We start from the raw sequence: 16714 nt of genomic DNA on the forward strand, positions 1-16714 counted from the left end.
GTGGTTCGGCATGGTGCCTCGATTGTCCCTGTGACTTTTTGACTTCTGTTGGAAGGCTTCAGAAGCCCATACCCCACACCAAGCTGCGTAGGCCTCTGGCCGGTTAGACATCCACGGAACCACCACCTTCATAAAAACAAACATATATCAGTACCTATTCAAATGAAACAAACACAAAGGAAAGGATTGAAATATAACCTTACGATACTCTTCCTCGCGAAGGTATATACTCGAGGCCCCTGTCTTCTTGTTCATCTTTTGCCCTAAAATTTGTTGATAATACATGCACGTGGCCTGAATCCTTGCCTCGTACAGGGCCTCCTTCACCAACCGATAGGCATTTACTTGAAACACCTTCTCGGCGTGGTTCGCGTCATCCCCGTCGGCCAACCGAAAACGTGCCTACAAAAAGAATGCAATGTTATCTAACTTTTGAATGATTGCTTCCATATAACACACACAAGATTACGTACCCAGAAGTCAGCGCGAACAAGCCCCTGGGCATCGCCATAAGTGACATCGACCTTCAGCTTGTAATCGTCCCAACATGAGACGAGGACCGGCGCAGCGTCTGCATCGTCGGATGTCTTCACCAGTCCAGGGTAGTGAAACTTCAGGAGCGAGGAAAGCTATCTCCTTAAATTTGAACTCCTCTGCTATACAACCTTCAACCTTTGCCTTGTTACCCACCATTGATTTCAGTTTTTTCAACATTCTTTCTATGGGATACATCCACCTATAACACACTAGCCCACCTACCTTTGCTTCATATGGGAGATGGATAAGAAGATGCTGCATAGGATTGAAGAACGCAGGCGGGAATATTTTCTCCAGCTTGCAAAGAAGCACCGGTGCCGATTCCTCTAGTTTCTGCATCATCTCCTTTAAAATTTCTTTAGCACAAAGCTGCATGTAGAAATAGCTAAGTTCAGCTATCGCTTTCCACACTTCCTCGTTAATGTAACCACGCAACATTACTGGGATCAGCCTTTCCATCATTATATGGTAATCATGACTCTTGAACCCATTGATCTTCATTGTTTTCAAGTTCACAGATCTTCTGAACCCCGCACCATAACCATCGGGAAATTTTAAATCTTTCATCCACTTCATCACTTCTTTTCGTTCATTGGGTCTCAAGGCAAATTCAGCACGAGGCTTGCCTCCATTTTCTCTGAGCATGAGAGTTGGGCGGTTACATATGTTACCTAAGTCCACTCGGGCCTTGAAATTGTCTTTTGTTTTATCTGGGAAATCCATGACGGTGTTAAATAGTGCTTCACACATGTTACGCTCTTGGTGCATTACATCGATGTTGTGCGGGAGCTGCAATGCCCTCATGTAAGGGAGCTCCCAAAGGCCACATTTGTGAGTCCAGTTATGGGTCTTCCCGAAACCTGCAAACCCATCCCCATCCTCATTTCTCACTAGATTACTCAGCTCCTCAGCGATTTCCCACCCGGTGCGACGCTTCGGGGGTTCCTTCGTGACAATGGTGTCCTTCCTGAACTCGTGTGCCTGGAGCCTGAAGGGGTGGTTCAAAGGAAGAAAAGACCTATGACAATCGAAGTAACAGAACTTCCCACCCTTATCGAGCCAGAAACAATCTGTTTCTTTTCCACAAATAGGACAACCTAGCCTTCCACTGACTCTCCACCCAGCAAAGATCCCATACGCTAGATAATCATGTATGGACCACAAATATGCTGCCCGAAGTTTGAATTTTTGCTTCATGAAGCTGTCATACGCCTCCACTCCTTCCCAAAGCTCTTTCAACTCCTCAATCAATGGCTCAAGCATAACATTGAGGTTTACGCCGGGATGATCCTTCCCAGGTATGATGAGAGTTAAGAACATAAACTCATCTTTCATGCAATCTTCAGGTGGAAGGTTGTACGGTATGGCAAAGACAGGCCAACATGAGTAAGACGCTGCGGTCATACTGAAAGGCGTGAAACCATCTGTCGCCAACCCAATACGAACATTCCTCTCTTCACTAGCAAATTCTATATTGAAGCTGTCCAGGGCCTTCCATGCGTCGCTATCACACGGATGCTGCATTACCCCATCCTTCGGGGGCTTACGATTCTTGCGCCACCTCATGCGGCTCGCAATTCTACTAGCCAAGAACAGACGTTTCAGTCTTGGAGTGAGACGCATCCAGCGAAGCTGCTTATGTGCCCTCTTTGTTGTCACCTTCTCCCCTTCTTCGTTTACCACCTCTATGTACCTCGACAGGCCACATTTCAAGCATTTCTCTAGTTTCGCACGATCGCGCCAATATATCATGCAGTTGGACGGGCATATATCGATCTTCTCATATGGCATTCCCAAAGCCTTTAGCAGCTTCTTTGACCGGTAAATGTCTTTAGGCACCTTATGATCGGCAGGAAGGACATCACTAAACAAGTCCAAAATCGCCTTATAACATTTGGCTGAGCAACCAAACTTTGACTTTATGCTCATTAGACGGGTCACGAACTGGAGGATGGTAACCGTTGTGTGTCCATGCAGAGGCATTTCTAAGTCTTGGAGGAGTTTGAACAACTCTTCAACCTCTTTTGTAGGCGGATCTTCAGGATTGTTGACAAACTCTGCCTGCATATCTTCTAACATATGGTCCAATCGATCAACGTTTTCACCGTCATCCACCTCCATCTGTGCTGATACTATACACTGTGACTCGCCGTGGTTATCCCAAACCTTATAACCTTGAACATACCCATGACTGCAAAGGTGTAGTGCCACAGTTCTCTTGTCATGTGACTGGATGTTCCCACATTTGGTGCATGGGCACCTAATCACAGCGTGGGTTGACTCTCCACGAGCGTTCTCTAAAAACTTTTCTGTCTTCTGAAACCATTCCTTTGTGTGACATCCGCCCTTCTTCCAACCAGCATACATCCACTCACGGTCATCTTCCATGTTTGTGGACTAGGATGGCTCAGTTTTGCTGTTGTGTAAACCACCAACCAAAAATTCAGCATATAAGAGCGATGCACGTGGCTTAGGTGATAACCCTACTATAGGAAAGGACATAAACCCACCCGAGAATGGAGGCGGCCGCATGCGACTCGTGACGTGCCCGATGGTCCGAACGAAATTTCGGCAGCATAACCCTGCTGTTCTCCGAACACACGCCTATCATGGTGCGACGGAGAACAACTGGGTTATGCTGCTGAAATCTCGTTCGGACCAACGGACACGTGCACGAATCACATGCGGCCACACCCATTCTCCGGCTGTCCAAATACGTGGACAATCCCGGAACCACGCACATCACAAGTAATCTTGTGTTTGGACCGAATGAAACTATACAATCTATGCATTCATAGATTGTCTAGGTGCATTAGGCCCAAACATATGAATAAATGTGATGCATGTGCATGCTTCCGGAACGGGTGACGCCTAGGGTTAACTACTGGTCTGCGCACTTAACCCTAAAACTCTAGGAAAATAAACAGTGTATCATACTAATTAAACGACCACAACGTAGTTAACTCCCGTCGGCTTAATCAATACAATCAACCAACCGACGGGAATAAACATATTTTCGATATAAATATAAATATATATCGCAATGATATAATTTTAAATAATTTCAATCTTACTGTCTCAGTGGAGGTTGCAGCGGCGTCGGGGGAGGGGACGGGCGGGGGCAGCGGCGTCGGCAAGCCGCGGCGGAGGACGGGACGGGCGCGGCGGGGTCGGCGGCGGCGGCGTAGGCGCTGGCGGCGCTCGGGCGGGGCGGCGCACGGCGGCGGCGGCGGCGCAGGCTCGGGCGGCGCTCGGGCGGCGCTCGGGCGCACGGCGGCGGCGGCGCAGGCTCGGGCGGCGCTCGGGCGCTGGACGGCGATCGGCGGCGGCGCGGGATGAGTGGCCGGCGATGGATGAGTGGCCGGCGGCGCGGGATGAGCGACCGCGCGATGAATAGAGCCTGGGCGAGTGGCCGGCGCGCGCGTTTTAGCCGGGCCCGCCCTAAACCCCGTCGGCCTCCGGACTAACCGACGGGAGTTATTTTATCTCCCGTCGGCTTCGTTATGGCCGACGGTAGTTAATTAACTCCCGTCGGCAACCCTAAAAACCGACGGGAGTTATTTTATCTCCCGTCGGCTTCGTTATGGCCGACGGTAGTTAATTAACTCCCGTCGGCAACCCTAAAAACCGACGGGAATTATTATGGCCGACAGGAGTATTCAGTTTTGCTGTTGTGGTTGCAACCAGTCTTAACCGTGGATATTTAGTGTGTGTTTGATTGAGGAGTCGAGTGAAATGGAGTGGCTCTATACTAGTTTGTGAGAATTGAGTCATTTTATTTATGTTTGGCAAGTAGAACCAAGTCGCTCTATTTTTTGTTTGGCTGGAGAATGGAGTGGAGGCTCTCTATTTTTTGTTTGGTTGGAGAGCCATATTAGTGTGGAGGGAGAAGAGGGAGGATAGCGCTTTCATCCGGTCATTTTGGTGGAGCATGAGCATCTCAACTTTTTATGGTATATTTTTTATATGCGGACTCTAGGAGCCGCTCTACTCCTCTTTTATTAAAAACCAAACATCTAGAGAATAGAAACAGAGCCGCTTCATTCTCTTTCACTCCTCGATCAAACACACCCTTAACTCGAGAGCATCTCCATTACTGTCACACCCGGTTTTAAGGAACAAAGCCGGGTGCATCTCATACATGCGCCAAGAAGACAACATATACAATAACAGAGTGTATAGAGATAAATGTCATAAAACATCAGAGTATTTATTACATAGCGGAAGACTTAATACAAAATAAAAGAATAAACATAAAACGGACTAAGGATCGTTGGCGCCAATGTCAACTGAGAAACGCCACCTAGATCAGATCATACTCCTCGCCTTGTGGCTCCTCCTGAACCACCTGTTCTTCTCCTGTGGGGGGTGTGAGACAACAAGAGTGAGCTCACACATGTTCATCGCTCAACAAGTTGTGGGGAATAATGTGGCATGAACTCTCCAAAGGCGGGAGTTCATGTAGTGTAAGGCTGGTCAATGAAATAAAGGCTGAAGCTGAGCATTGCTTTTAGAAGTTGGTCAAAATTTTATTAGCAATTACTAAGTGTAAGTAAATACCAAACCATAGTAATAATAAATAAAAGTAATAATAAAATAATCCCACATGTAATGATATGACAGGTTAAGTTTAAGTTCCATAAATTAATCATGTGAGTGTCCGAGCCGCTCATGACCGTGAGCACGGCTAGTATACCAGTTTTACACTCTGCAGAGGTTGCGCATCTTTACCCACAAGTTGTGTTACCCATTTGCCACGGAGTTGATCAGACCCCATACACCTCTACCAAGGAAGCGAGGCAGGGTACCACTACGAGGCCTTTACAAAGTTCCACTAGCTTCAGACTACCCGCTACAGTTTATAGGAAGCTCCAGTGCAGGGTTCTTGCCTGACCGCCATCGCAGCAAAATCAACCCAAGGACCTCCCTACACTGACCACTCCCCTACTGCCCTTGCCCCTTTCGGGTAAGGTAGCCCTCCACTAGCTTTCCTAGTTAATCAGCCAAGGGCGTCCCATTATACCCTTGTGGTAGCACTGTTTTCCCGGGTGGTTCTCCATGTTCCCATTAACATAATGATCTTACCATGAACATAAAATAATGAACAGATAATAACAAGTGTAAAAATGAGTGATGAATATCTCTATACCCAAATCCACATAAAGCAATAGCATGTACTACCCAAAAACTTAGTAGTAAAACCAGTGGTGAAGCAAGGTATAAAGATAGTCAAAATCTAGGGTATCCTATTGGGTCCCAGCAAAATTAACCTATGCAGATCATTATGATTAATAAGAACATGAATGGGTAAAAGAAGTGATCAAGGGCACAACTTGCCTTCAATGAGCTCCTGCTCAGCAGTCTCTACCAGCTGAACCTCAGGATCTTTTGTAGCTTGCTCGACTACTCGCATTAACACAATACATACATAGTATAGCAAAAATCAACATTACACCAAACATGTAAATAAATTACACAGTAATAATCTAGACATTAAAATAGGATTCTAGGAACTGGAATCACTAAATTTGGAGTTATATATTTTAAGTTATGGATTTTCCAAGGTTTTATGTATTTAATACAAGATTAAGTGATAGATAAATTTTAATGAGTCTTTCATGCCAAAACAGAGGCACTATTTGATAGAGAATAATATTACAAAAATTTAGGAACTGGAATGGACCAATTTGGAGTTCATATGAATTTTCCACAATTTAAACAAGTTCTATACATTAAAAATCTATTTCTATTTTATTTTTATCCGATTTTCGAGTTTTCTGGACTGGGCCTCATTTCCTGAAAAAGACAGGGGTTCAATCGCAAAAGAAACCGAGACACAAGCGTTGTACAGGGTGGACTACGGGTTGGTTCTTAAATACTGGAAGGGCTCTTCTGCAAAACTTGCGGCCGAAGGGGTATCTTCGGATCCAAGCCGTTGGATCACGCGTGAACGGTTCTGATTTAAATAAATGTGAGCGCATCAGGGATCGTCCGATCAGAATTATACGGCTCGGATTTAAAAACCCCTGCGATCGCCTCGGCTTGCCCGAACGCGATCGAATGGTCCGCATTCACCCTGGCCTGATTCGCCCCCGATCTAATCTACACCCATGATTCTCCAATCTACGGCCAACACATCGTCTTCAACCCTCGGCTGCCCAAGCACAGACGCCGCCCGATTCCCAGTGTTCTCTCTCTCCTCTCATTTCTTTCTCCAGCCCGCATGCCGCGGCCGAGCGCCAAAGACACGGCAGCGAACTGCCCGAGCCTACGAACTGCTACCAGCATAGAAATGTAAAGCGGAGACATCTAGAGTGGTGATTCTCACCAGAATTCCCGTCGCTCGGCTCGATTAGCGATGAAGGCCCAGTTCGGTGAGATGCCGACCGTACCCGTCCACGGCTCGACCGCCAGGCGCACCGCGGTAAAATTACGCCGAGACTCTTGCTTCCAGGTTGTTGTGCGGCAAAACTTCGCGCGTACTCCCCAGCGACCCCGCCCGGCACCTTGCTTGAAGCCACAGCGATTACCCCGACGAGCGATTTGGCGCACGCCAGACGGTCGAAGCCACGTAGGTGCCTACATGATTACGCCTTGTTTTTCCCTGGGTTCGGTGAGGTGGGGCGAGTCGAAGCTGGTTCACAGCTCCGATTGGTTTTAATGGTAGTCACGGTGGCGATGAGTTCTACCAGGGCCTCGTTCTGGGGGCGAGCTAAGGGTGCAGAGGATACATGTAGCCCCGACAAACGCCGAATTCGAAAGATCCCAACAACCCGCCGCACGCGCTCGGTCTTCGTGGGGGATCCCAGATCTCCGGTGGACTTTCAACAAATTGGAGAAGAAATCCCTCGATGCTCGGGATTCTGTTTGCGCATTAGATAATTCGTCAGGGGGAGCTCCTGGCTTGCCGGCCCATGCTTCAGAGAGAAGGAAGAATGGCTGGTGCGCTGCAGTGGCTGTCGAGCAGGGCCCACATACAAGGGCACAGTAATTCTCTCGGCAGCCAGTAAAAGGAAGCAGGCATGAACAAGAGATGATTCTGGACCACCGATCCCACCTGCAGGTGACCAAGGAAGCATGTATGCGGTAATGCCCAGGAGACGTGAACGGCTCAATTCGTTGTGCCCCACACGTAAGGGACTGGTGGGATGAAGTCATCTGAGATATCACCGTCAGGTCAATCGGCTAGGGGATTAAAGAAATCAAAAACAAAAAAAACTATGTCCACGTTTTGGGCTAGTGAGCCAAGCGGCCATGGTTTTCACATAGATATAAGGCTTCATCATTCTTTTTTTTGTTTTCTTTTCCTGCTGTCTTATTTTTGTTTTAAATCCTTACTTCAAATCCAAATCCAGATTATAAATTTAAATATGAGTGCAACAATACAAGAAAATCAAGCATGATGCAAAGTATATTTTATTTTACTTCTATCACTATTCATATTATTTTAAGTAAAGGTGCCAAAACATATAGCTCACTACCAATTAAATCACACCATTCAAAGATTATTTGTTCAAGAGAATAGATCTTTAACCATATTCAAAATTAAATGTTTAATATTTACTTATAAATGAATGCCTATGAAACCTTTATTTATTAATTATTCTATTCGTAAAAAAATGAGCACTATAAAAAAACTATATACTAATAGAATTATTAACTGTCCATATTCATATATAATTCGGGTATTACAAATCCTACCCCCCTTACAAAGAATCTCGTCCTCGAGATTTAGGAAGGACCAGTGAAAAGATGGGGAAAATCTATGCGAAGCTCTTCTTCTCTTTCCCAAGTTGCTTCATCTTCACCGTGGTGACTCCATTAAACTTTGCACATCTTTATAACCTTATTCCTTGTGACCCGAGTCAGTGTATCCAGAATCTTGATGGGGTACTCAGCATAAGTCAAATCCTCCTGAACACTAAGGTCCTCCATTGGTAGCTGCTCCTCAGGTACCCGGAGGCACTTCTTCAGCTGAGATACATGGAATACATCATGTACATCTGACAGATGATCGGGTAACTCCAGTTGATATGCAACTTCTCCCACTCGCTTTAAGATCAAGAAAGGTCCAATGAAGCGAGGGGACAACTTTCCTTTAACTTTGAATCTCCTCATTCCACGAAGTGGTGACATCTTGAGGTACACATGATCACCTTCCTCAAATTCCAGTGGTCTTCTTCTATTATCTGCGTAGCTCTTTTGCCTGGTTTGAGCTACCCTCAAATTTTCTCTTATCATTCGAACTTGTTCCTCTGCCTCTTGAATAAGCTCAGGTCCAAAGAATTGTCTTTCTCCAGTTTGATCCCAATACAGGGGAGTCCTGCATTTTCTGCCATATAGAGCCTCAAATGGTGACATCTTCAAACTGGCTTGATAACTGTTATTATAAGAGAACTCAACATAGGGTAAGCTCTTCTCCCAACTGCCACCATGCTTGAGGGCACAAGCTCTTAACATATCTTCCAGCACTTGATTAGTCCTCTCTGTCTGTCCATCAGTCTGGGGATGGTAGGCTGAGCTAAAATTCAACTTTGTATCCAAGCTCTCATGCAACTTCTTCCAAAATCGAGAAGTAAAATGTGATCCTCGATCAGACACGATCTTCTTAGGCACTCCATGTAGACAAACTATCCGAGTCATATACAATTCTGCTAGCTTGGCTCCCGTGTAATTAGTCCTCACAGGTATGAAATGAGCCACTTTTGTCAATCTGTCCACAATTACCCAAATAGAGTCATATCCTGCTGGAGTGCGGGGTAGTCCAACAATAAAATCCATACCAATTTCTTCCCATTTCCACTCGGGTATCTTCAATGGGTGCAATAGTCCAGCGGGTCTTTGATGTTCGGCCTTGACTCTTTAACACACATCACACTTAGCCACATGTGCAGCAACATCTCTTTTCAGTCCATACCACCAATACTTTTGCTTCAAATCCTGATACATCTTAGTGCTACCAGGGTGGATAGAATAATCAGAATCATGGGCTTCTTTCAATATAGTCTCACGGAGGCTATCAATCTCTGGAACACATATCCGATCTTTGAACCATATAGTACCTTGCTCATCCTTCGTGAATTCCGGAACTCGACCTTCCGTAATCAGATCCTTAATCTCTTGAATTTTAGCATCACCAACCTGACCTTTACGAATCTCTTGCTCCAAGGTAGGTTCCAACTCAATGGTAACTCCTTCAGTGTGAGTAACAATTCCCAAATTGAGTCTCTCAAAGTCCTTTGCTAATTCATCGGGTAGCTGGACGACAAAAGCGGAGTGAACATGCTCTTTCCGACTCAAGGCATCTGCAACCAAATTCGCCTTGCCCGGGTGATAGTGAATCTCCAAATCATAATCCTTAATAAGCTCCAACCAACGGCGTTGCCTAAGGTTGAGATCCTTCTGAGTGAATATATACTTCAAACTCTTATGATCCGTGTATACTTGGCACTTAGTTCCCATAATATAATGTCTCCAAATCTTAAGTGCATGCACAACGGCAGCCAGTTCCAAGTCATGAGTGGGGTATTTTCAGTTCATGCTTCCGCAACTGACGAGATGCATAGGCAATCACATGTCCTTCTTGCATGAGCACACATCCAAGTCCTTGGCCACATGCATCACAATAAATGTCAAATCCCTTCTGTAGATCTGGCATAATCAATACTGGTGGCGACATTAGTCTCTTCTTTAATTGATCAAAACTATCTTGGCACTTCTCGTCCCACTTGAACTCTCTTCCCTTTTCCAGAAGCGAGGTCATAGGCTTAGCAATCTTAGAAAATCCTTCAATAAATCTCTGATAGTATCCTACAAGCCCCAAGAAACTCCGAATATCCATAACTGTAGTGGGTATGCTCCACGTCACTATCTCCTTGACTTTAGCAGGATCCACTGATATCCCTCCATTAGAAGTGATATATCCAAGGAATGACACCTCTCCAATCCAAAACTCGCATTTACTATACTTGGCGTAGAGTTGGTTATCTCGCAGCTTCTGTAGCACCAATCTCAGGTGTTCCTCTTGGTCACTTTCACTCTTAGAATAGGTAAGAATATCGTCGATAAATACTACGACGAATCTGTCCAAATACTCCATGAACACCTTATTCATCAAATTCATAAAATAAGCTGGTGCATTAGTTAATCCAAATGACATAACAGTGAACTCATATAATCCATATCGGGTTGAGAAATCCGTCTTGGAAATATCCGATGGCCTAATCTTCATTTGATGGTAACCCGATCGGAGATCAATCTTCGAGAATACTCTAGAACCTCTCATCTGATCAAATAGGTCCTCAATGCGGGGTAACGGGTACTTTTTCTTCACAGTGACATCATTAAGGGACCTATAATCCACACACATCCGCTGTGATCCATCTTTCTTCTGTACAAACAGTACCGGTGCTCCCCAAGGTGAGGAACTCGGACGAATGTACCCTGCCCCTTGTAACTCCGTTAACTGCTTCTTCAGTTCCTTTAACTCTTCTACCGACATCCTGTATGGTCGCTTAGATATAGGGGCAGTTCCAGGCAGAAGATCAATCACAAACTCAACTTCTCTATCAGGTGGCATCCCTAGTAACTCTTCTGGGAAGACATCCGGAAAATTCCTAACTGCACGGATGTTGTCACCCACAAACTTCTCATCTACTAAGAATGTTGCTAGTTTGATGGTGGTAGTTACTGCAACTTCAACTTCAAATCTTTGCCCTTTGGAACTGGTGAATTCTACGGTTCACTTAGCATAGTGTATATACTGCCTTTGCCTTTCTTAACCATGACGTACCAAGGATCACGTCTATAGTGCTCTCTTCTAACACTATAGGGGTAGCCCATCTAGGTTAGAAATACAGGGTAAGAAAGGAAGAATTGTAGACAAGGCGAGTAATTACGAGAAATGTTACTGCGGGGGATTTATTAGTTAAGTAGATTAGTGTGTTATCCACTAAAGCTAATGCATTACCTTATGGTGGAACATGCTAAGATGCCCAACTATACTATTTCAATCAATCAAAGAAGCAAATCAGGCATTGATCATCAGAACAATCAACCAACATTTTTAATAGAGAAAATAATTTTAATTTTTTTGTCTTGGTTCCCTATCTCTTAAAAAGATCATAATGGTAGGATTCCAAGGTGTGAAATCCATCTTGTCTTAGAGTAGAAAAGGTAAGAGTGATTAGAGTAGAGCAGTAGAAGGTGAGACATGATCAATATAAGTATAGAAAGAATCAGAGTAAGGTAAGTATAGAATGAATCAGAGTAAGACAAGTAGATGAGGGTTTGTCCATTTCTATCTAGGTTTCGTCCTACAGTCAACATTTCCTCTGATACCACTTCTGTCACACCCGGTTTTAAGGAACAAAGCCGGGTGCATCTCATACATGCGCCAAGAAGACAACATATACAATAACAGAGTGTATAGAGATAAATGTCATAAAACATCAGAGTATTTATTACATAGCGGAAGACTTAATACAAAATAAAAGAATAAACATAAAACGAACTAAGGATCGTTGGCGCCAATGTCAACTGAGAAACGCCACCTAGATCAGATCATACTCCTCGCCTTGTGGCTCCTCCTGAACCACCTGTTCTTCTCCTGTGGGGGGGTGTGAGACAACAAGAGTGAGCTCACACATGTTCATCGCTCAACAAGTTGTGGGGAATAATGTGGCATGAACTCTCCAAAGGCGGGAGTTCATGTAGTGTAAGGCTAATCAATGAAATAAAGGCTGAAGCTGAGCATTGCTTTTAGAAGTTGGTCAAAATTTTATTAGCAATTACTAAGTGTAAGTAAATACCAAACCATAGTAATAATAAATAAAAGTAATAATAAAATAATCCCACATGTAATGATATGACAGGTTAAGTTTAAGTTCCATAAATTAATCATGTGAGTGTCCGAGCCGCTCATGGCCGTGAGCACGGCTAGTATACCAGTTTTACACTCTGCAGAGGTTGCGCATCTTTACCCACAAGTCGTGTTACCCATTTGCCACGGAGTTGATCAGACCCCATACACCTCTACCAAGGAAGCGAGGCAGGGTACCACTACGAGGCCTTTACAAAGTTCCACTAGCTTCAGACTACCCGCTACAGTTTATAGGAAGCTCCAGTGCAGGGTTTTTGCATGACCGCCATCGCAGCAAAATCAACCCAAGGACCTCCCTACACTGACCACTCCCCTACTGCCCTTGCCCCTTTCGGGTAAGGTAGCCCTCCACTAGCTTTCCTAGTTAATCAGCCAAGGGCGTCCCATTATACCCTTGTGGTAGCACTGTTTTCCCGGGTGGTTCTCCATGTTCACATTAACATAATGATCTTACCATGAACATAAAATAATGAACAGATAATAACAAGTGTAAAAATGAGTGATGAATATCTCTATACCCAAATCCACATAAAGCAATAGCATGTACTACCCAAAAACTTAGTAGTAAAACCAGTGGTGAAGCAAGGTATAAAGATAGTCAAAATCTAGGGTATCCTATTGGGTCCCAGCAAAATTAACCTATGCAGATCATTATGATTAATAAGAACATGAATGGGTAAAAGAAGTGATCAAGGGCACAACTTGCCTTCAATGAGCTCCTGCTCAGCAGTCTCTACCAGCTGAACCTCAGGATCTTTTGTAGCTTGCTCGACTACTCGCATTAACACAATACATACATAGTATAGCAAAAATCAACATTACACCAAACATGTAAATAAATTACACAGTAATAATCTAGACATTAAAATAGGATTCTAGGAACTGGAATCACTAAATTTGGAGTTATATATTTTAAGTTATGGATTTTCCAAGGTTTTATGTATTTAATACAAGATTAAGTGATAGATAAATTTTAATGAGTCTTTCATGCCAAAACAGAGGCACTATTTGATAGAGAATAATATTACAAAAATTTAGGAACTGGAATGGACCAATTTGGAGTTCATATGAATTTTCCACAATTTAAACAAGTTCTATACATTAAAAATCTATTTCTATTTTATTTTTATCCGATTTTCGAGTTTTCTGGACTGGGCCTCATTTCCTGAAAAACACAGGGGTTCAATCGCAAAAGAAACCGAGACACAAGCGTTGTACAGGGTGGACTACGGGTTGGTTCTTAAATACTGGAAGGGCTCTTCTGCAAAACTTGCGGCCGAAGGGGTATCTTCGGATCCAAGCCGTTGGATCACGCGTGAACGGTTCTGATTTAAATAAATGTGAGCGCATCAGGGATCGTCCGATCAGAATTATACGGCTCGGATTTAAAAACCCCTGCGATCGCCTCGGCTTGCCCGAACGCGATCGAATGGTCCGCATTCACCCTGGCCTGATTCGCCCCCGATCTAATCTACACCCATGATTCTCCAATCTACGGCCAACACATCGTCTTCAACCCTCGGCTGCCCAAGCACAGACGCCGCCCGATTCCCAGTGTTCTCTCTCTCCTCTCATTTCTTTCTCCAGCCCGCATGCCGCGGCCGAGCGCCAAAGACACGGCAGCGAACTGCCCGAGCCTACGAACTGCTACCAGCATAGAAATGTAAAGCGGAGACATCTAGAGTGGTGATTCTCACCAGAATTCCCGTCGCTCGGCTCGATTAGCGATGAAGGCCCAGTTCGGTGAGATGCCGACCGTACCCGTCCACGGCTCGACCGCCAGGCGCACCGCGGTAAAATTACGCCGAGACTCTTGCTTCCAGGTTGTTGTGCGGCAAAACTTCGCGCGTACTCCCCAGCGACCCCGCCCGGCACCTTGCTTGAAGCCACAGCGATTACCCCGACGAGCGATTTGGCGCACGCCAGACGGTCGAAGCCACGTAGGTGCCTACATGATTACGCCTTGTTTTTCCCTGGGTTCGGTGAGGTGGGGCGAGTCGAAGCTGGTTCACAGCTCCGATTGGTTTTAATGGTAGTCACGGTGGCGATGAGTTCTACCAGGGCCTCGTTCTGGGGGCGAGCTAAGGGTGCAGAGGATACATGTAGCCCCGACAAACGCCGAATTCGAAAGATCCCAACAACCCGCCGCACGCGCTCGGTCTTCGTGGGGGATCCCAGATCTCCGGTGGACTTTCAACAAATTGGAGAAGAAATCCCTCGATGCTCGGGATTCTGTTTGCGCATTAGATAATTCGTCAGGGGGAGCTCCTGGCTTGCCGGCCCATGCTTCAGAGAGAAGGAAGAATGGCTGGTGCGCTGCAGTGGCTGTCGAGCAGGGCCCACATACAAGGGCACAGTAATTCTCTCGGCAGCCAGTAAAAGGAAGCAGGCATGAACAAGAGATGATTCTGGACCACCGATCCCACCTGCAGGTGACCAAGGAAGCATGTATGCGGTAATGCCCAGGAGACGTGAACGGCTCAATTCGTTGTGCCCCACACGTAAGGGACTGGTGGGATGAAGTCATCTGAGATATCACCGTCAGGTCAATCGGCTAGGGGATTAAAGAAATCAAAAACAAAAAAAACTATGTCCACGTTTTGGGCTAGTGAGCCAAGCGGCCATGGTTTTCACATAGATATAAGGCTTCATCATTCTTTTTTTTGTTTTCTTTTCCTGCTGTCTTATTTTTGTTTTAAATCCTTACTTCAAATCCAAATCCAGATTATAAATTTAAATATGAGTGCAACAATACAAGAAAATCAAGCATGATGCAAAGTATATTTTATTTTACTTCTATCACTATTCATATTATTTTAAGTAAAGGTGCCAAAACATATAGCTCACTACCAATTAAATCACACCATTCAAAGATTATTTGTTCAAGAGAATAGATCTTTAACCATATTCAAAATTAAATGTTTAATATTTACTTATAAATGAATGCCTATGAAACCTTTATTTATTAATTATTCTATTCGTAAAAAAATGAGCACTATAAAAAAACTATATACTAATAGAATTATTAACTGTCCATATTCATATATAATTCGGGTATTACAATTACTATCGATAAACAACACATTACTCTTCTGTAACAAAAAAAAAACAATTTCTAAGATCATTATTATAAATTTAAGTCATATTCAATTTAACCAATCGTGTAAAAAAATAGCGGCATCTATGAAAACAAACAAGTATATTATAAAAAAAACTTTTCCATGTATCTAGTGATGCTAATCCCATAATACAAGAATTATTTTTCATAATTTCAATAAAACTTATAAATAACTTTTTGTTGACGCCTTTTTGGAGGCGCCAATCACTCAAAAGAACCGGCGGCGGTGCTCTCTGGCCAGGCGCGGACGGTCCGCGGCTTGGGGCCGGACGGTCCGCGACCTGGCGCGACGTGGCGGTGCTCTCTGGTCAGGCGCGGACGGTCCGCGGCACAGGGCCGGACGGTCCGCGACCTGGTACAGGAGCCCGGGTTCCCTGCCTGACGGTCGGACGGTCCGCGCCCTGGGGCCGGACTGTCCGCGCGTGCGCAGGGGCGACGGAGGATCGCCGACGGCGCCTGGATCTCGCTCCCGGGAGGGACCCCGTCGGGGAGGAGAGATCCTAGGAGTTGTCTAGGCTCGGGCCGGCCGACCTAGACTCCTCTAATCGACGTAGAGTCGAGGAGAGGCAGAGAATTTGGGGATTGGAATACTAAACTAGGGCTAAACTAGAACTAGACTAGAACTACTCCTAATTGTGCTGAAAATAAATGCGAGATAGAAGTTGTATTGGTTCGATTGTTGGGGGTTCAATCAGCCGTAGCCCTTCATCTATATAAAGGGGGAGGTCTGGATCCGTTTCCAACTGTTTCCCGAGTTAATCCCGCGGTTTTAGGTAACAAATCCCGCGAGAAACTAGGAACCCTAACTGACTCTGCGCGCGCGCGGACCGTCCGCGCCACCACCGCGGACAGTCCGGACCGCGGACCGTCCGCCAGGCTCTTTTTAGCCTCCAACATATGCCCCCCTGCCTTTTGGTGCAGCTTGACGAACCAAAAGCATATGAACTAAACCTGATGTAAGTCATCGGCTTTTCAAAATAGAGATCATTCAATAAAACACCAATGTATAAAGGCCGTTTTGGATTGTATCTTTCTCGGCCATGACCATTTGATCAATGGATCAAAATGGATAGAATGGAGGTGCCCCCCAGCCTGGATAGACAAAGGGACTATACATGTACCATGGATTCATCGTCATGCCATTCCATGTTTGAACAGGATAATATACCGACGATGAG

At 45.1% G+C, this 16714-nt stretch overlaps 2 long non-coding RNA genes across 2 annotated transcripts; both read right to left on the minus strand.

Moving 5' to 3' along the window:
- Nucleotides 1-5873: 5873 nt before the first annotated feature.
- Nucleotides 5874-8259, minus strand: LOC103654061 (uncharacterized). Its single transcript, XR_002269206.2, has 2 exons — nt 6866-8259; nt 5874-5940 (listed from the first exon to the last, which is right to left on the minus strand). It is a non-coding gene; the product is annotated as an uncharacterized lncRNA (long non-coding RNA).
- Nucleotides 8260-13123: 4864 nt separating this feature from the next.
- Nucleotides 13124-15365, minus strand: LOC103654062 (uncharacterized). The gene is made up of 2 exons (XR_002269207.1): nt 14116-15365; nt 13124-13190 (listed from the first exon to the last, which is right to left on the minus strand). It is a non-coding gene; the product is annotated as an uncharacterized lncRNA (long non-coding RNA).
- Between the last annotated feature and the right edge of the window lie 1349 nt (nt 15366-16714).

Source organism: Zea mays, chromosome 4, assembly GCF_902167145.1.
Source record: "Zea mays cultivar B73 chromosome 4, Zm-B73-REFERENCE-NAM-5.0, whole genome shotgun sequence".
NCBI classification, from domain to species: Eukaryota; Viridiplantae; Streptophyta; class Magnoliopsida; order Poales; family Poaceae; genus Zea; species Zea mays.